Here is a 21,691-nt window from a genome sequence, read left to right as displayed (position 1 = left end):
GCCCCCTCGAAGCCTCCATCACACGCATTGCCTCGGGGCATTTCCTCCGTAGGTACACTGTAAGTTCTCTGGAGTGCACTGTGTCTGAGAGGTGTTGGTAGATGTAGTGGAGTTGGGCTGGGCGATATGCGGTAGCAACCTCATCACTGAGCAGTGGTGTGCATCCGGGAAAAGGTTCTGTCTAGGGTTGGTGCGGCCCCCAGCACGGGCCCCTAGTGGTGGTTGGTACCCCTCATTTATCCCGAACCTGACAGGGGGGACATGTGGCCGGGTCGATCGCCGCACCACCTGAGTTTGTGACGTGGCGTCTGGCTCAGCTTGGTTGGGTACAGGCGGTGCTTTCCCTGTGTCGTCGGCCTCATCGAGAGGGACGATGGTCACTCCTCCGTCCTCCTGGTTGGGTTGCTCGTCGCCTCGCTGGTCTGCCCCTGTGGACTCAGGCTCGTCAACCCGCACCGAAAATGTCGATCCCTCCAGACTCGCATCTGCTGGCCATTTAGGGGGGGACATGCCCTGGGTAACGGCAGATGCCGTTAACCCCAGATAGTCCCAGTAACCCAAGCGCCTCATCATGTGCTCCAGCTCGGGCATTGTGGCCCTGCTTGCCTGGGGCTCGGGCATCGTGGCCCTGCTTGCCTGGGGCTCGGGCGACGAGCAAGTATGGTGCACATTCGCCATCTGCATGGCCTGTGACAGGAGGGGTTGACCTGTGGCTGGTGTCATTGGGCTTGGTGATACTATGGTTGCATGATCTGTGTCTGATGTCGCCGCGAGAGGTGATGGGGGGAATTGATGTTTGTCTGATGTCCTTCTTGTCCTCTGTGGACCTTTGTGCAGGTGTCCTGGACCAACCTTAGGGTGGACTAACCGGAGATCATCTCGGTGAACCTTGGCGGCTCTTCCACTCCGTGTTGTGACCGCGTAGGTGGTAGGCCCGAGTCGCTTCACTACCTCACGGGGTTCGGACCATTTAGGGGCCAGGCTTGCGCAAAACTTCTTGCCTCTGGAGGAAAGGTGGTGACATCGGACATACACCTGTTGCCCCGGCTCCAATGGCAGGGGTGGGTGAGTGGTCTGAGGGGTATGAGTGGCTCCAAACTGTGCCTGATTCCGGCGTGCATCCTCCCGTCTTTCGGCGACAGGCATTTGAAGCACTCGTTCAGCAGCGCCCGCTACCCGGAGTTCCCCTGGGAGGGCGAGATCCCGTCCCTGAAGCAACTCCGCAGGGGAGTAGCCGGTTACCACGTTTCGGCGGCGACGGAGGCAGTACAATATCTTGGGGAGGAGCACATCCCACTGGGTGTGGTCGTCCCCCAGACGTAGCCGCAACTGGACTTTGATGTCCTGGTTGCGGCATTCTGTCGGGTTTGCTCGTGGGTGGTACGTGGGTGTCGTGTGGTGCTCCACCTCCCAGCGCTTGCAATCGGCCTTCCAGCGCCGGCCTTTGAATTGTGTGCCATTATCTGTGAGTAGCACTCGGGGAAACCCATATCGTGGGAATACTTCGGCATCGAGGAGAGTGGCGATGGTCTCAGCTCGTACATTGGTGACGGCGAACGCTTCTGCCCAACGTGTGAAAGTATCCGTGATTACAACCAAGAATCGCTTCCCGCGGGATGTGCGGGGGTATGGGCCCATTACGTCGAGAGCCACGGTGTGAAATGGGTCATGTGGCCTCCTGGGGCACTGTTGCTCTACCCCGTCAGGCCGACGGGCCTTGCGCTGTTGGCATGGTTGGCAGTCTCGCACATAATCGCGGATGTCACCTGCAACGCCCGGCCAGTGGAACCACTGCCGCAGTGCCCGCTGGGTCTGGTCGGCCCCCGGGTGTCCCGCTAGGTCGTGATCATTATAAAAATGCAAGGCAGCCTTCCGTCCGGCCGGCGGTACGTGCGTGCGCCACGAGCTCATGTCTCCGGGCGCACGGCTCTGGAGTACCCCGTCAAGACTACGTAGGTGGGAAAGCTCCTGTTCTCTGCATTTAGCGAGGTCTGCTTGACTGACCAAGTCCTGGCTCTGTGCGAGACAGACAATCTCCATGAGGTTGGCTAGGGTAGCTGGCGCAGGGTCGCGGGGCCTCTCGGCCGTAGTGGCGTATAGTGCTGCTGGCGGGGGCTCACTTGTAGACCCCGTCTGGGGGTTGCAGGGGGGAAGTAAGTCGTCCCATCCCTGATCGTCCTTGAACACAGTGTTGGCATCCGGGTGACGGGAGAGCTCGTCCGCCAGCTGGTTCTCCCGCCCAGGGACGTGCTCCACGCGAAAAGCGAAGTTCTGGAGCATCAGTGCCCACCGCGTGAACTTGGATTTGCCTCCCTGGGCGGAGTTCAGCCACTGCAGGCACTGGCTGTCAGTGCGGAGCGTGAAGCGTCTCCCCTCGAGGTGGTGTCGGTATCGCCTGAGTGCCCACACCACCGCGAGACACTCCTGCTCATTGACGTGGTACCGCCGCTCTGCAGGGCCAAACTTGGCACTGGCGTACTCGATCACCCGCCTCTCTTCTCCAGCTCTTTGTTGGTAGATTACTGCCCCCATACCCTCCTGGCTCGCGTCTGTCTGGACGAATAGGGGAATATCGGGCACTAGCCGTGACAGGGTGTGACACTCCCTGAACTGCTGCTTGACACAAGCGAGGGACTGCTCTGCTGCGTCCGTCCATCGAAACCTGCTCTTGGGTGACAAGAGGTCCGTCATTGGTGCGGTGATGGTGGCGAAGTTCGGGATGAATGACCTGAGCCAGTTTAAAAGTCCCATTAGCTTCTGCAATTGTTTTCTGGTACGGGGAGACTCTTTCCCCTCTATCAGGGCCAGCTGATCTGGCAGGGGTCGACACCCATCCGCGCTCACGAGGTGCCCCAAGAACTCCAGTTCCTTCGCGCCGACATGGCACTTGCGTGGCGCACACGTCAGTCCGTGTGTGGCTAGCCGTTCGAGGACCAATGCGAGGTGATGTGCATGATCCTCCCACGATCGTGACCATATGATCACGTCGTCGAGGTAGGCCGCAGCAAACTTGCCAATGTAGCCATCCAAGACGCGGACCATCATGGTCTGGAAGGTCGCGGGGGCATCCATCAGCCCGAACGGCATGGCACAAAACTGAAACCTGCGCCCATCGGGTGCAGTGAAGGCTGTCTTGGGGCGGTCCTCAGGCCGAACTGGCACCTGCCAGTAGCCGGACTTCAGGTCTAGTGACGTAAACACCTGGGCATCGCCCATGCTGGTGAGCGCTTCTGTAAGATTTATGAGTGGGGGTGGTGCCGGGATGGTTAGGTCATTAATTGGCTTAAAATTGATGCAGAAACGCAGGGAGCCATCTTTCTTACTGGCCATGACTATGCGACAGTTGTATGGTGACGTGCTGGGCTCTATTACCCCATCCCCCAGCATTTCTGTGATTTGTTCCTGGATGGCAGTGAGCTCGCGAGGACCGAAACCCCCTGGCTTGGCGAATGGAGGAACATGGGGTACCATGGGTATACAATGTTCTGTAATATTCGTGCGGCGCAGCCGGTCAGCTGACGCGAACACCTGTGGTTGCTGCCTGAGGGCTCTGTCTAGAAGGGCACAATAGTCTGGTGGTACGCCGTGGCGTAGGTCTATCAGCTGGGTAGGATCCGTCCAGGTAGGTGGGCAGCGATGTGACAACCCATACACGGTCCAGCGCCCCTGGGTCCCGACATGCATTCTACCTGCCCCGACTTCTATGTTAGCATCCTCCTGGACTAACCAGGGTAACCCTAGGATGAGCTCATCCCTGAGGTCCTGCACTACGAGTGCGCACGTCCTGGTCACATAGTCCCTTATGCCGACACTCACCTCCACACGCCCAGTCGTGACCGTGCTAGATCCCTTTGTTGCGAGCTGAATGGTGTCTGCCTCAGGTGTCACTTCAGCATCAGGGACAAGGTGGGCCGCAACGTAGGTGTGAGTCGCCGCGGTGTCCACCAACGCCTCCACCGGCCTCCCATCCAGCGAGACAGGGATGCGGATGAGGTTTCCAGCCTTCGGTCCTATCCGCCCCAGGCGCGGTGGTGCTTGGCTGGGGTCCCCAGCTGTGGGTCGGATCACCGGCGACGCCTGGTGAATGGTGTCGCTCGCTGGCGACGTGGGGCTGTCCGTCATCGGGTGCGGTGGGCCGCCTCCACTGGCGAGTGGTAGGTGAGACGGTGCGTCTCTCGACCCTCCAGCTGTGGGTCGGGTCACCGGCGACGCCTGGTGAATGGTGTCGCTCGCTGGCGACGTGGGGCTGTCCGTTGTCGGGTGCTGTGGGCCGCCTCCACTGGCGAGTGGTAGGTGAGACGGTGCGTCTCTCGACCCCCCAGCTGTGGGTCGGGTCACCAGCGACGCCTGGTGAATGGTGTCGCTCGCTGGCGACGTGGGGCTGTCCGTCATCGGGTGCGGTGGGCTGCCTCCACTGGCGAGTGGTAGGTGATACGGTAGGTGAGACGGTGCGTCTCTCGACCCCCCAGCTGTGGGTCGGGTCACCGGCGACGCCTGGTGAATGGTGTCGCTCGCTGGCGACGTGGGGCTGTCCGTTGTCGGGTGATGTGGGCCGCCTCCACTGGCGAGTGGTAGGTGAGACGGTGCGTCTCTCGACCCCCCAGCTGTGGGCCGGGTCACCGGCGACGCCTGGTGAATGGTGACGCTCGCTGGCGACGTGGGGCTGTCCGTCATCGGGTGCGGTGGGCCGCCTCCACTGGCGAGTGGTAGGTGAGACGGTGCGTCTCTCGACCCTCCAGCTGTGGGTCGGGTCACCGGCGACGCCTGGTGAATGGTGTCGCTCGCTGGCGACGTGGGGCTGTCAGTCATCGGGTGCGGTGGGCCGCCTCCACTGGCGAGTGGTAGGTGAGACGGTGCGTCTCTCGACCCTCCAGCTGTGGGTCGGGTCACCGGCGACGCCTGGTGAATGGTGTCGCTCGCTGGCGACGTGGGGCTGTCCGTCATCGGGTGCGGTGGGCCGCCTCCACTGGCGAGTGGTAGGTGAGACGATAGGTGAGACGGTGCGTCTCTCGACCCCCCAGCTGTGGGTCGGGTCACCAGCGACGCCTGGTGAATGGTGTCGCTCGCTGGCGACGTGGGGCTGTCCGTCATCGGGTGCGGTGGGCCGCCTCCACTGGCGAGTGGTAGGTGAGACGGTGCGTCTCTCGACCCCCCAGCTGTGGGTCGGGTCACCGGCGACGCCTGGTGAATGGTGTCGCTCGCTGGCGACGTGGGGCTGTCCGTCATCGGGTGCGGTGGGCCGCCTCCACTGGCGAGTGGTAGGTGAGACGGTGCGTCTCTCGACCCTCCAGCTGTGGGTCGGGTCACCGGCGACGCCTGGTGAATGGTGTCGCTCGCTGGCGACGTGGGGCTGTCCGTCATCGGGTGCGGTGGGCCGCCTCCACTGGCGAGTGGTAGGTGAGGCGGTGTGTCGGCGAAGGCAGGGCGTGAGGTCCGGGGACGGCGGCCAACTGCGTCGTCGCCCCCTAGTTGCAGTTTCCCGACGGCGCGGGTCCTCCCCTTGACGCCATCCACCGTGCCTCTCTGGTCGGGCACACTCTATGCCAGTGGTGTTCGGGCGTCGGGCAGTATTGGCAGCGTGGCGGATGATCGTCACGTTCACTGGAAGGGCCACCACGTTGGCTGCCTGCCCGTGCTTGTCGCACCGCCTGGCCGCCCTGATTCGGACGCGATGCCCCTCCCCCCTCCTGTAGTAAGTTGGACTGGGGTTGGGATTCCCTTGGTGGGGGGGGTTGCACATATCGCACCACGGCCAGGGTGTCCTCCAGGCGTTTTGTCGGCCTCGCCTGTGGGACTTGGGGCGTCGTGACGCTTCGGTCGTCTCGTGCTGCCTTGAGGTCCTGTTCTACTTCCCTTGCGAGGGCGAGGAAAGCGTCTAGTCCCTTCTCCACTGCAGTACGCACGAAGGGCCGTACCTCGGGCGTCAAGAGCTCGACAATGTTCGGTAGCACATCCTGTATCCTACCGCGGGGTGTTAGACGTCGGTAGAGCCGCAGCTTCCCGTGCACAAATGCTTCTACTCCTTCCCCGCTAGACTGGGCTCGGCAGAACAACTCGTTCATGCAACAGGCCCGTGCGCGCGAGTCATCAAAGCGTGCCTCCAGGCGTCGTGCAAAATCAGTCCACGCGGTGTCGTAATCGCCTGTCTGAGACCACCAGGTTCGGGCGTCGCCGCGCAACTGGCTGCTGGCGCGTTCTGTCCACTCCTCTGGTGCGATGTGATGGCGTGCTAATTTTTCCTTGCATACCCGCAAGAACATGGCTGGGTCCTCGTGGGCGTGACCCGCGAACTCCGGCAGTATGGCCGGCCCACTCGCGGCGCGCGGCGCGGGGGTCAGCTGTGCGTGGTACGCTTGCATCATTGTGCTCTCGCAGTTGACGCAGAGGAACAACCCATCACGAAAATGCACGAACTCGCGTACTTCAGCGCACGCGCGGTGTTTTGTGACCCCGCACTGTAGGCATCGGGCCGTCTCGCCTGGCTGCGCGCGGCAGCGCGCGGCTGCGCACAGCGTGTTTGTTGTACCCCTTGCGGCGCTTCCCGGCTGCTCCTCTTTGACGCGGACGCGGCCGCACGCACACTGACACTGAGCACTCTCGTTATTTACGAGTGACTCCGGAAAGGGTCTAAAACAGCCCTCACACAATCCCTCCATGTCGATGGCTATCTCCGGATCTCTCTGCATCCTCGTGGAACGTGGCTGGCCGCCCCGGGAGACGGGATGTGTCCGTGGACGCGGTCCGCGGTCGAGTGTGCCGATTCGGCTGCCTTCGGTTCCACTCGGTTAAGCTCGGGTGCCGAACGGCCGGAGTTGGCTTCTTTGGTGCACGTGAGCGCTCGGCGGCCCGGAGAGGGGAAAGTGGTGGCCGGTGCTCCTTTCTAGCGCGCGCGTTGCTGGGGTGGGGGTGGGGTGACCTCGTTTGCCCTTGGGTCCCGTTAAGGGCGCTGGTCAGACGCGCCCTTTGTCCTGCGCGCGCGTTTTCCTCCCCTTTGTCCTGGCTCGCCTTTCGACTACTTTGCCGTAGTTTTGACGGAAATTTTGACGGGTTTTCTTTGCCTGAATTGTTTGCAATTTTGATGAGCCCCACGTTGGGCGCCATTTGTCGTCCTGCCGATGTTGATGCGTGGTTGGGTGGTGTCTGAGGGCGCCAACTAACCTTTAACAGGGGTGGTTGCTGTGGGCTAGTTCACAGCACGAGACTCCGTCTCTCGGTGGTCGTGACGTCGCCACGTGGCAGGCAGGAGTGGTTGGACCACACACACGACTAACGTTGTCGGCACGCACACGACTGTCCGGTCCGCACACGAACACCGATCGCCGAACTCCGCGAGTCGCACACGACTGCTCGCGCCGAGGGGTGAAGGCCAACTGGCGCGTCCTGGCAGGTCCCGTTAGGGCTCGAGTCGATCTCGCTCTCCGTGACAATCGACCTCCACCCGTTCGAGACACTACCACCGACCACACACGCCGACCGGTGAGGCACCGAGGTGGCATAACGACCTGTGCGAGCCACGGGAGCACCTGGGACGACGTCATATTCATAGAAACTCTCATAGAGGTTTTATTTTCTCTGTGATGTAAAAAACTACATTTAATTTTATTTAACATGGTTCTCGACAGTGCTAAATATGTGTGTTAAATACTGTTATGGCAAATAATCAAAAATATTGCTTCATGTATGGCAGTTTTTATTACAACAAATGTTAACTTTCATTATTCTCGTGTGACTGGATAAATAGTGCTACAGTTATAACTTCTTAGTTCTTTCATAACGCGAGCATTAGAATACTTAATAATTTATTGTATGATAACTCGTGAATGCTGAAACTCTAATACAATATAAACATACCAACATGATCCATACCTTTTCCACCTGAGAAATCATCTGAACCTGTTTCATTAGCATTATTGGTTGTCAATGTGTGCGCAACGACTTGCTCAGGTAACTCACAATCTACTGAAACAGCTGGGTACTCAACGTCACCATCATCTTCCAAGGAATTTGGAACACCCAGACCACTTATGACGGGTGATTCATTCCCCAAAATTTGGAGAACCATTAAATCAATGTCGTTTAAAACAGCATTTGGTCCTCCTCCACTTCCAGTGGTTTTTGCGTTGTCGACTTTAGCCTATAAACGAAATCGTTCATTGTCAGCATTTCACAAGTTATATTTGGACAATGTCACAATACTTACACTGCTGTAATATGATTGTATATTATATGGATAATATTATATTTGTCATCTTTTTAAAATAAATATTTAACTTACCAATGTCCTTTTCCTAATGTTTGGCCAAAAGGTGTCCCTGGTATATTGCCAGTCTTTGGTATTTCCAACAACTCCCATTGCCTTTCCTCTTTCATGAACGGCAATCCAGGCTTCCGATTTACTTTTCTTTGTAATGCTTGGTGAAAATTGTCCAAATAGAACATCTTTCCTATCATTTATTTCACGCAAAATATTTAACTTGCAATCCCTTTTCCCAGCCATAACCAAGAGTGAACAAACAGCTGACTTGTCAAAATGGCCGCCACACAAGTCAAAACACTATTTTACTACAAGTGTTGTCAAAACTTTTATGAAACAGAAATTACAAGTACTTGTCACTTGTCACTTGTCAACTTGTACGTTTTGTGAAACAGGCCCCTGGTGGAATGCTAACTCTCATGTTAGTATCTTCCTTTTGCAAATATGGTTTTACAAGTTGAAGTAGATGTTGAAACGTAGTCACGTCCATCCGAAGGTAATTTTTTAAATCACTGGGTTAATAGAGCGATAATTCTTTTAGAAGTTTCATGTCACTAAATATTGCCCTATCATGAAGCCACCTCTTCATTGAGACTTTTCTTTTTCTTTTTCCTCTGCAAAAACTGTACACAGCAACAGCCATACTAGTAACGGCTACCACTTTCTTGCGATCCATCTGTAAAACTGCAGGAATTGGTGAGAGGACACGCTTTCCTTTCACATGATAACATTCCTTCCGAACCGACGAGGAAAGAGCCCATACACGTACACTCTTTCCCATGGGTTATAAATCCAGTGAACAATCCTGACGGATTGTTATATTTCGTAAGTGGTAACGACAGGATTGTGAATCCCGACGCGATGGAACGGCGTGATTATTTGGCAGGAATGATGGCAGGAAAGTTATGCCGTTAGTGGGGAGGAGAGGAATGTGAATCCTGTCGGTCTTTCCTCCAGCATTGCACTAAGCGGAAAGAACGTCGGGAAAGAATGCTCGTCTATGGCTGGCTAATACCGGACAGCTGGTGCTTTTAGATTTGAAAAGTTGATTGCCCTGCACTCTGCCGGCTTGAGGAGATAACACGTTTGTTTACCTTTGATCGTTCTTGTTTTCTAGACAAATTACTTGCTGATTAATGTTTGTAATTGTAATGGAAAATTCTGTTAATTAAAATATAATGTCAGGCGGTATTTAAGCTGTGTATAACTGCTTCAGTTATACGGTTGCAAACTGTACAAAGTCGTATTTCCATTTTCCAAAGGACTGTGACAGGTGAGTTACTCTTTATTTTTAATTATTTTGTATTTTTGTTCCGTTAATCCCACACAGAGTCAAGCCTCCGGGATATAGAACATGTTACGTTATACATGTAGTTCCCTTTACATACAAATATGTATGTGCAGACATTAATATTTACATGATGCGTGTACTCCTCGTTTGTCGGGTTGCGACGTGTTTATGCCAATTTTTTGGCTTTCAGTGTATCGTAGAACTTTATCTGTAACACCTAATGTTGCTATAAAAAAGCAACGACAAAACCTTACTTTTCTCTGTCCACAAGGCAAGAAATAGTATCTCTCGCAAGAAGTTTGACAAGACTTGTTAGTCAGTGGGAACCATTACTCAGTTTTTTCAAAGAAGAAGAGTTGGTAACACAGAGACCATCCCAGTCTGTGAGTATGACACCGTACAAAATGCCATTAAGCGTGAAGAAACAATGTAGTTCTAGCACAGAAAAAGGAAACCAGATACAAGGGAAAAGAGAATTAGCTCCGGTATCTGCTTCTAGCAGCAAGAATATTGCACTGACTGATAATAAGTTTGACAAGCCAGTTCTTAAAAACCAGAAATCTTGTTCAAGTAGGGAAGAAAAATTGTTTCTGTTTCTGCCTTCAAATTTGAATAAAGCTTTTTGTGCCTTTCCACTTCATGTTATGCCATATTTTGAGAAAGTAAATGTAATTCTTCAAGCAGCATCCCCACAGATACATATTTTAAGAGAATGAATCTGCAGAGAAACATTCTTGTACATTTCGTTAAACATAGTGTACTCGAGTGCAGTCCATTACTTGAGGTACAGTACCATTTACATCTTAATCAAAAAAAGATGATGGTGAGTTAATGACAGGAAGTCGCACAACAATTTTAATAAATGTGCTCGAATTCAAAGAGAAACATTTGTTCTACAGCTCAGAAAGGAAATATTTCATTACTGCATGTGATTACATGATTAATAAGTTTCCTTTTAAGAGTGAAGTTTCAAAACATGCAGAAGTGGCACATTTGAAGGCAATTGAAAACTCACAATTGATTTGGCAATAGAATAACTCCATAAACAATTTACAAATATGCAGATTGATGATGTGTCGATCGATGGGAAATGGGCAGAGTTATCACATACACAAGGAGTTGAAGGGGTTTCTAAATATGACTGAATATCAAGAGTAATGCTTTACATTTTAAGTATACCACACAGTAATGCAGAATGCAAACGCATCTTTAGCTTGGTAATAAAAAAAAATAAAAAAACACAGAATTTAGGTCATCTATGTCAAGAGAAACACTCCCGTCAATCTTTGTTATCAACAAAACATCAGCAGTGTTTTCCTGCTAGCAGCAAAGAATGTCGCTTCATCATCATTACAAATTAAGCAGAACACTACAGATTAATTTTTTTTGCATAAAATTCATGAATCATTCAACCATCAGTCCAACATTTTTTTAAGTTAAGACCACCTTCATGTTTGTTTTATTGTTCTCAGTGTAAGTTTTTTTGTATAGTTGTTAACATTGTTGTGCTAATTTTTGTTTAAATATTATTACAGCAGCACTAGTGTAGTTTTGCTTAAGATTTTTGTTGGGTCGAATATAAGGCTATGGGGAAGTTGAGAAATTGATATTGGTTACCAGTAGTACCTAATAATTGCCGCACATGATTTACGCTAAATTTTATAAATTCTAAAAGTTTTATTGATGGGGAGTATCAAATGTTGGCAGGTATGAGTAATTCTCGGCGATTCTAATGGTCTTGGTGTCGACATGACTGTCGATCAAAAAGTCAATTTACCAACCACATCATTTAATCAATTTTATTTACAGTCCAACAAAACCCTGTCTCCTAGTAATCTTTTAGATCTCTATTTCAACAATATCTCTCAATGTATTATAACCAAGTCCGATACTGCACACGTTAAAGAAGATAGTTACCATCCTGCCTTGAATGTCAAATTAACATTTAATAGTCTCCCTTATTTAATTAATTCTTCCATTGTTTTAAAGTCCTATAAAAATCTTGGCCTGTAAATTGGTATAATAAATCATGATTGGTCCAATTTTTATAACTCGAATGACGTCAATTACCTTGTAGATGAATAAATACTTGTTTTTGTAGTAATATTAATGCTTTTATACCAAATATCATATAAAAAGTTCTAATTACCGTTCTTGGTTTTATATAAAAACTAATTCAAACTTTATGATTATTTTTTTTTCAATTTTAAACTATTTAGAAGAAACCATACTACATACTACTACTTTAAATTTTCATATTTATGAAAAGGGTCAAATTTTTTATCAAACATGACAAAATCAATCACAATCCTAATAAGTTGTGGCATTATGTAAACATAATGAAGAATGGTTATCGAGAACAACTTTCTTTAGAAGTTAAAGATAGTATATCTAGTGATCCAACTATACTATCAAATGTAGTCGCTAAGTACTTTTCTAGTGTTTATGTGCCCTCAACCAACACTTACCATATTCCACCTCATTTACTTACCGTCAAATGGGGTGACTTTGTAAATTTTGGGCAACATTGATAATGAGGAAATATTTTGTTGTCAGGCTTTTTCCTTCAAAACCATAAAGTTATAATCAAATTTGGAATATACGGTTGGCAAAAGTGAGTTTTAAACCTGCTGTATTGTCTAACCGCATGGTTGTTGGAATCTTTGTTAATCTTGTCAGCATTAGTTTTTATAGTAACTAATCATTTGCTTTTTTTTTTACATATAAATAAAATGCAAGGCATGTATTATATAAATGTATACATTTTTTTCAGCTATTTAATGACAACTGCTTCACAGCATTTTGAACAAAATGAGTAAACAAAACATAACCTCAAAATGTTTAAAACTTTTGTAGATCCTATTTTGTGTTGGGGGTATCTTTGATAGTTTTCTTGGGGTGACATTGATATTTAATATTTGTATGCCAAGAGTAGCTACAGAACATCAGAATAAAATTATCTTGCTGTTATAAGTTTTCCAGGCAAAATTAAAACATTTCAAGTCTTCATTTTTGTTTATGAAAACTCCTGTATTTTATACGATCTTATTGAGATGAAAACTAAGAAAGAAGAGTAACTTTCACGTGTCCCGGCAACAGTGTCCGGTGCTGGAGTGGCTTGAGGTTGGGAGTGAAAACCCCCCGGGGTGTGACGTCCTCAGTTGTTACCGCCAAAAAGTTCCTGTAGTCAGGCAGGAAGGGGCTGCAGCCTCGGGTTGCAAGGTGGGTCGCTCGCTCAATAGGGCGCCGGAGGTCGGCGAGCAGGGGGGGGGGGGGGGATTTCGACCAGAATCATGGTACTACTGCGGGGTTTGATGGGTGAAAGAAGGGTTGGGGGGTGTGGGAAGAGCGTAGAACTGGTAGGAATGAATAGGGAGGTAGGCAGGGCTCGGCTCGACCAAAAGAGGTTGGCTGGTGAAGTAACCCTGCTGGTATGCTGGCAGCTGCTCCTCCCCAGATTTCTCTGGGGTAAGGATCCCTGACCGGTACAGTGCAGGGGGCAGGCATTAGCGGTTTGGAATCTCGCGCTACTGCGCACTGCGTCATGTGGAATGCAGGGCGCTCGGATTCGGATAAAAACGGACTAACTCACCCGCCTGCTTGACACGGTAAATTTCGCCGGTCAGCACAGAAAACAATTTTGTGACTTGATGTACCCTCAATTTTCCAGCCCCTACTCAGTCACACCTGTGTTTTCGTACCATGTGCGTCTCAGCCTGAGGACGGCAGCAGATAGCAGTTCCAGAAACGTCACGTGTTACTGTTTTGGAAAACTACTGTGTTTGTTTCGTCTTCTCGTTTTGGTGTGTTTTTGTCTCGTCTCCACTGTTGTGCTAAATTTTTTCTGTGGTTCAATATTATTGTGCTCGTTCTCTTTGTCCATTTTTCTTTGTTTTTCTTAGTTCGTTGACCATATTCCTGTTATGGAATATAATATGGTGTATATATCATGTTGACAACAGAAATGTTTTGCTTTTTTTTGTGTTTTTTGTCTTTTGGTTTTTTTGTAGTTTTCTTCTACAGACATACATGTGCTTAGCAATGGCGTATGTCCAAAAGCTTACATCAAGTTATGCACTCACATTGCACAAATCTTTCAAAGATAATAATTTTGTGTAGTCTTAAACATATTGTGATAAGTAGAAGAAGAGGAGGAGGCACGTAGTCCATAAAGTGAAGTCGCTTTTGCCTATCTGCCGAGGCTATTCTGGCTATTATAACGACAATGCCATTTCCAATGCCCTTCTTATGACAACGCCACTGTTTTGGTAGCCACGGTTTTTGGCTTCAGCTAATAACACTGCAATGATTCTACATGCCTACTCCTCTACTTCATACCACCATGCTTAAACTCTAGTTAACGTACAAAATAGTCAAAAATAGTGTGATGTGTTTTATAATGCAAATAATAATCTAATGATCACATTAATATTTAAATTGTTTAAGAGATTTATTAAGGGAATACAATTAAAATGATTTAGTCGCGTACAAAATTTCTTCTTGTTTGTGCAAGTAGTTTATTGAAAATGATATATTTAAACGAATTTGATCCAAGATTTCACAAAAAAAAAGTTAACTAGTTCATTAATGTTAAACAGAGACAAAATAATAATGGCACAATTTTTTATATACAAATCACTACAAAAATTAAGATAGGTGACAGTCAAAATATACAACTTTACACAATACATTTCAAAATTGATACATATAAATTAAAAATATAAATAAAGTAAAAACATTTTATATAAATGACAAAATTATTAAAGACCCATCTCAATTACACGATGAAGCTAACAAACTATGTCTTATTATGTTACTATATGTTATGCTTGAACATCATAACTGTACAACTAAAACAATAACACTAGGCATTGTGCACTATACAACATATTTCCACCATGGACACGGTTAACTAAAACTTATCTTAGTAAACCATCATGATTATGCTGTAGTTTTCTTCATTTTGTTTCTTAGTTTCCTTTTTCGTCTTCTGAGTTTGTTGCTTTCATGTTCAGCTGTCTAACCCTATTGTAAGTTCTAGTTCTGACGAAACAGTGGATCACTTCTCGTGGCACTTTCCCATCAATTGCATTCACCATATCATTAGTGAGTGTTTCAAAAACATTAATACCCTTGCAAACATACTCGCCATGCATGGCAATAAATCTATCTTCCGAAATTTTGATGGCATTCATAAGTTCGGAACTCGGAATAAGAAGGCCACCGTATGAAAGGTAACTAATCCAGTTACTGCTATCTGATTCTAATGAAAGTGTAACAAGCTCAGGATACTTAGTTTTGAAACAAAATGCCACATTACCCGCGATAAATTTTAACCCTTAGCTTGAAGTTATATCCTCGCTTGGTAGTTCTACTTCAGTCATGTCTGTAACCAGCGAATCAGTTGAAGTATTGACTTTGACTGTGTTCTGTAACTTGCAGGTTAAATTCATTTCCTTATGTAACAGTAATTGTGTCGGTTCCGCTACGTCGAAGTTCGTAATTCCAGCAGATGAATGTATTAAGCATGTCTCGTCAATTTTGTCTTCCGTGTTTGTTTTGGTAGAAAATACTGCTGCAGAGTGTTTACCCAGAATACAGTTTCGCACTCTATATTTGAAGTCCACTGGATTCGGATGATTATTCTGGTGTCCCATGCCTCTTATATAAGAAAAAAAAAACATTCTAGCATGTCCTGATTCAGCTTAATTGTAGTCACATATCGAACATGTAAAAATTCATTTAAATAGTAAAATAAATCTTGCATGGATTTATTACAAATTTTTATACCTTCTTGGAAAGGCAATTTATTCGTAACTCCTTTTGCCCTGATAATTTCCATGAGCTTTGTCATTTCATTTAAAACTTTGTCCTGCTGGTTTTTATGTGAGCCATAAGCATTATCAGGCTGTGATGAATTCATTACATCAAACCAGTCATTAAAAATTTTACAAAAATTCGCTGTGGCGGTGGAATCTCCTGTCCCTAAATTATTTTCCTTTAAGTAACCTAAAGCTTGAGGTTCGCTATTCGATAAGAGCTGAACTGCTGTTTTAACTTTTTGCCGGCCTCTGCCTTTCACCTCTAAATGATGTTGTGTTAACTTAGTCACTAATTTCAAATTGTGCACTGATTTCTCTAGCAGTTGCTCAACAAATATTGTATCTACTTCCCCGCCACTATTTGTAACAAATTCCTTATCTAAAATGTGATTTTTTTGCCAACTTCAGTAGGTGCGGAACATCTGCAAATACGAAAATTTTTGTAATGCTGTCACTGGGGTTCAAAAAACTAGTATTTTTAGTATTAATTCCTAGCTGTTTCCTCCACCCATGTCGCTTACTATTGCTACAACCGGGATACCACATTCTTGTACTTAACGTATAATTTCTTTTAATATATGCTCGGACATGAACTGATTCATTTTCCCGCCGCAAAGACTTGAGCAAGCCACAGAGCAGCGAGGAAGTATCCGCACTCGCTCTGCGCTCCCTTCCCAGCTCGGCGGGAGACGATGTTTCCACGTGACGTCACGAGCCTGGCTTAGGGAGGGGGAAAGATGCGCGCGCCTTTACCTTCTCTCTTTCCTAATACCATGGGTACAGTGCAAGCCACACGATTATATACAAGTAGGTTACATTATAATTACAGTCAATATTTACAGATTTAGCCTTTGCTACATGTTCTATAATATTTCATTGACTGTCCTAGTAATATGCTAATTTCTGAATCTCGGGATGCTCCCAACACGAGCGGAAGGCCACTCCTTCCCTGAGTAATGCCACAATGAATCCCAATTATTTACATTCTGCAGCAGGCGCCATCTATTGGTGCCGGGTGCATCACCATCATACAGGATAACTAGCTTGGGCATAGATATTAGGTAAAATTACCCTGCGGTGTCTGGGGCAGCCATGTTCGTTTCAGGGATGAGCATGCAGCACTCGCACAAGGGGGCCGAGGCCAAATGCAGGACACGACAACTTCTATTTATCATATACTTTTTAAGCTAATTTAAATGATTTTTCAGTAAAACCCTATGGTACCGGTACATAGTTTATCTTTGAAATGTTTCTATTAGGTTGCATCTGAATACTTTTGGCATTTGATGTTTAACTTGTCTTAAGTTTGAATTTATAGCATCAGCACCCTTTTCCCAGTCAATCCATATTTTTACTAACAATTTTTTTATTCTCTGATTTTTCCATATTTTCATGTCTTCCATAACTGTAGTAACACTGATACCAGGCCTACAGTGTATATGACTTTTATGTCAGGAACAGACTAGTACAGAGATGCCTCGTTCACAGCCTGGAAGTGGGTATAAAAATTACAGCCCTGCTTTGTTGGAAGTAGCTGTAGCAAAAACTAAATCTGGTTCAACATCTATTCTACAAGCATCGAAAACATATGGAATATCATTTAGAACTCTTCGCAGCATAGTAAAGGGCCTGCACACAAAAACTGTTGGTGGACAAACTATTCTTAGTTTTGAGGAAGAAGCAGCTATTTTAAAAGCAATCACATTTTTTGGAGACTGGGGTTATCCTTTGACATTGCTTGATTTGCAGCTATTTACCAAGTCATATCTTGATAGACAAGGAAGAGTTATCGCAGTATTCAAAAATATTGTTTCAGGTGTGGATTGGGCATACAGTGTTCTTAAGCGCCACCGATCCAACATAACACAGCAACTTGCTTCAAATATTTTTCGTTGTAGGGCACAAGTATCACCAGAAATTATTAATTTTTACTTTGAAAATTTGCAAGAAACTGTAAAAGATGACTAGTCATGGCTGGTTTGAATCCATTTTCCTTCCACACGCGATACGTCTTGAGGGCCGAAAAGTGCTAATTGGTGATAATTTGGCATCCCATTTCACTGAGAAGGTGTTACGCCTCTGTGAAGTTAACAACATTACATTCACATGCTTGCCGCCGAATTCTACGCATATCTGCCAGCCACTTGATGTGTGCTTCTTCAGGCCTATGAAAATAGCTTGGATAGCAGTCCTTACAGAATGGAAAATGCAGCATCCACGTGAATCCACTCTACGTAAAGAAGTGTTTTCCTCTTTGTTGGCTGAAGCACTGAAAAAGTCCAAGGGAAATGCAGAACGTGAAATTGGCGCTGTGGCTTGTAATATTGCAAGCGGATTTGAAGCCACTGGTATTGTCCCGCTAAATCGAGATAAGAGTGCTGTCTAAAATTCTTCACAAGAGAATTGTTGACTAAGTTGCAATTAACGATTCTCTTGTAGAATTTTTGGAAAAGTTTTCCGGGCACGAACAAAAGTATGAACACATGTACTAAAAAGAGGAAACTTGTTGTAGAGTCAGGAAAGAGTGTTTCTGCACCTGTCAATGATACAGATTCTTCTATGAGTGAAGAAGAAGTAAATTTTCGTGATGATTCTGATGACGAACATCATGAAATTGAGACACATACAGTAGAAGAATCCTTGCCTGAATATGCAGATCCTTGTAAAGATAATCTACAGCCAGGAGCATATGTCCTCGTCAAGTTCCTGTCTGGAAAAAGGAAAAAGGTTCACTTCACATATGTATGCATAGTCCAGTCAGTGCTGCGTACTGGTACCAGTAACAATAAAGAATATGAAGTTCTGGCATTAAAGTCAATGGATACTAATAAAATGGTTTTCAGTCCTCAGAATAATGATGTGTCAGTAGTAGACATCAGTGACATTACTGCAGTGCTTCTAGAGTCACGCCTCATTCCGTCAGGCGATAGACTAAGATATCACTTCAATTTTACACTGAACGTAAAAGAAATTTAGGTGGGGAGACTTTCAAAGGTTCTTGCTACAGTGGGGCTTTAGACTTCAGTTGGTTATTGACCGTCGTAGTGAATGGGGGCTGTGTCTACGTGCGTGTGTTGCTTTGTGACATGTTTGTAAAATGTGTGCTTCATGGTTTAAAATTACCACTCACTATACGAGAATGTGTTTCAGTTTACTTGCAATTAATATCATAACATCAGAATATAAGGACCAAGGTTTTGGTGTAGGTTTTGGACGAGTATGTTCCGGGTACATGATATAGTTTTCAGAATGATGACGTGACAATAGTAGACATAAGTGATAGGCTATACTATGACTTCAATTGTATAGTGTCATATGGAACAAATTGCTAACTTTTAAAAAGTGGATTCAGCCCGTGCTAAATACTTATTGTTAAGTTATAGCCTTGATTTCAGTTTATTTGTAATTAATATTCTATAAAAACTTAGGGTAAGGACCAATATTTTGGTGTTGTGAGAGGCAAGGTTCTTCACTGTCTATAAGTCATATTTGAATACCGGTAATTTATTTTGTGCATTTAAAATGTAAAGTATTTCCAAAATGTATAGATTTCTACCATCATAAAGTCAGGTATCAATGTCATCCCTTATACAAAGGAAATAAAAAAAAGTTTTCCAACAAAACCTGTTGACAGAATTTTCCCATAAGGTGACATGATAATGTGAGCAAGTAACAGTCACTTCAAAGCATTTTCCTACAGGCTATCTAAGTCACCCCATACAATGGTGTGACTTTGATAGGCAGTTATTATTTTTTTCAGTAAAACTATAAACTGCAAATTTTGTAAACTATTATAAATGTGTTTATTAATAAGAAGTATTTCACTATAAAATAAAACAGCACAAACAAAAAATAATTAATGGGTCATACCATGAGATTTCAACCAGGGTTGGTTGCTGCATATTTTTCAAAAATTCTGAAGATTTGTCCATTCATTGGTACATGTTTTGTGGGATCAAAACCAATTTTACAAAAAATTATTTCCTTGGATTTTTGCCTAGGCAGCTATTGAAGATGGCGGCATGTGAAAATTTAAGCATTTTCAAGCATTTACAAAAATGCTGTAGCTCCCTCAATACATTTTACTCAGCTATAAATCCTGTTTAATTTTTGTTACAAGTATTTCCTGCTGTGTTAATTAACATATTTTCTGTTCTTTTTCAAAGTTCACCAACAAAATTGACCTTTTTCCAACTTTAAGCCTAAACCCTTTCATGAAGGACATAAAACATTCCAATTATTTATTGTATGTGTATGGGTCATTCTAAGTTAAGAGGTACTTTCAACAATGACAAAAAACCCTTTTTTTATTAACTTTTTAAGTAACCTATTTATCACTTTAAAAAAAAAGGTTTTCTACATGGTCACTTAAATTTATTACAGAAATGTATGTAATTTAGTTACAATAAGCTCAAATATAAGAAAAATATCTCTCCCCTGGTCTGTCCCCTAGCCGACTTTATTTGTAAATCAGTAATTATGAATTTATTAAAATTCAACAATTACTTTAACATCATTAATTTTACAAAAAAAGACAACTTAGTAACAGTATCTTACAAGTACAATTGCTTATATTCCAAATTTTTCATTAAAAATATTAACGCCGAAATTTGTCCTCCATGTTTCGTGTCTCGTCCCCTGGCTTTTTGTTTTCGTTGAAAAATCAGTTTTGCTTTGCTAGTCTGTGAAAGTTGTGTCCTTGAATACAAGGAAAACTACTACAACAGCAGTGGCTTCATAACTGATGTTATTCCTTAAAATGTAAACAAACTTTAAATTGCTATAGGGCATGTTTTTATTCTCAGTCGACAAAGCAAAGAGATTGTCAAACAGAAAGAAATAAGTAGTGGGAGGTAGTAGTAATGGTGAGTTAAGGAATGCAATCTGTATGAAGGTTTCCAACTTTTATTGTCAATTCTTTTACATCCTGCTTAATCTATGATATTAGTGTAAGTTTTTTTTTTATAGCTAGAGATGCATTGTTTTGGTTGATGAATGAAATGAAAATCCTACAGTGAGTTTTTCCATTGTTTTACATTATTGTGTTAAAATGAAGTGTTCAATTGGACATTATTTGAGTGAAGACTGCCACAAGAAAGACTATGGCAGAAATATTACAAACAATTTAAAAAGGTTTAGTGAGTTAAGTGAGAAGAATCAAAGCCTTTTGAATCTAAGGTTAGAGCAATGTGACATTGAAACAATCTGTGCTATCCATGAGAAGTATTTGGAAAAATTCTCTCATCTGTTTGGAAGAACTTGTACAGATCCATTCAGTGTACATAAAAAAATAATTTCTAAGGGTCTCAAAGAAATATCTCTGAATTTTTCAACAAGTTATTCAATACCTAATCTAAGTCTAAAATTGAATCATGGTAAAAATTTGTCCATTTCCTGCAATAAAAGAATAGTAGATTTGCAAACATGTCAAGAGGAATCATCTGAAGATGATCTCTATCATCCTGTTTAAGAAACATTAGTTGAGGTAAATTTGAATTGCAAGACATTGGGTGTGTCAGCTGTTAAAATACAAAAACTCAGCATTGAAAACCGACTTCAAGCCTTGGATACAAAAGACAACAAAATTTCATCAGCTTTTAAGAAAAAAATCTCCAATTTTCTTGAAATCTGCACAGTGGAGGAAAGTGAAACACTACCACCAGAATACGATTACAGTACTTCATTGAACAGTTTAAAAGAAAAGTTCAAGCAACCATCCTCTATTTCTGAAAAGGTGAAGATTCTAAGTTTGGCACCAAAATCCTGGTCGATTGCTAAAACGTCTGAATATTTTGATGCTACCCCTTACCTTGACAAAACCACGAGGAAACTTGTCAAGAAGCATGGCATTCTACCTGGTACGGATCGCAACAAGTGTAACAGACTAACTAATGAAACAGTCAAAGAGGTTGTGAACTGCTACGAACAGGAATCTGTTCAGGTAAAGAGAGTACATTTCCGTAAGAAATGAGCAAGGACAAAAGGAACACAAACAGAAAAGGCTAGTTCTTTGTAACTTGAAAGAGCTGTATGCAAGCTTCTGCAGTGAATGCACAAATCACAAAATTGGATTATCTAAATTTGCAGAGCTTAGACCTAGGTGGTGTATGTTGGCTGGTGGAAGCGGCACTCACTCTGTCTGGGTCTGCCTTGCTCATCAGAACATTAAGTTGATGTTAGATGGGGTAAAGCTCAACATAAATTACAATGATTTACTTGAATCTATTGTGTGTGATGTAGAAAAGGAATAATGCATGCTTAGTGAATGTGACAGGTGCTCTGGACCAGAGGTGTTAACAGATTTGTTGCAACTGGAACTGAAAG

The sequence above is a fragment of the Bacillus rossius genome, chromosome 1 (genome assembly GCF_032445375.1).
Source record: "Bacillus rossius redtenbacheri isolate Brsri chromosome 1, Brsri_v3, whole genome shotgun sequence".
In the NCBI taxonomy this organism is placed as follows: domain Eukaryota; kingdom Metazoa; phylum Arthropoda; class Insecta; order Phasmatodea; family Bacillidae; genus Bacillus; species Bacillus rossius.
The sequence above is the reverse complement of the archived record's forward strand: the minus strand, read 5'-3'. Positions refer to the sequence as shown.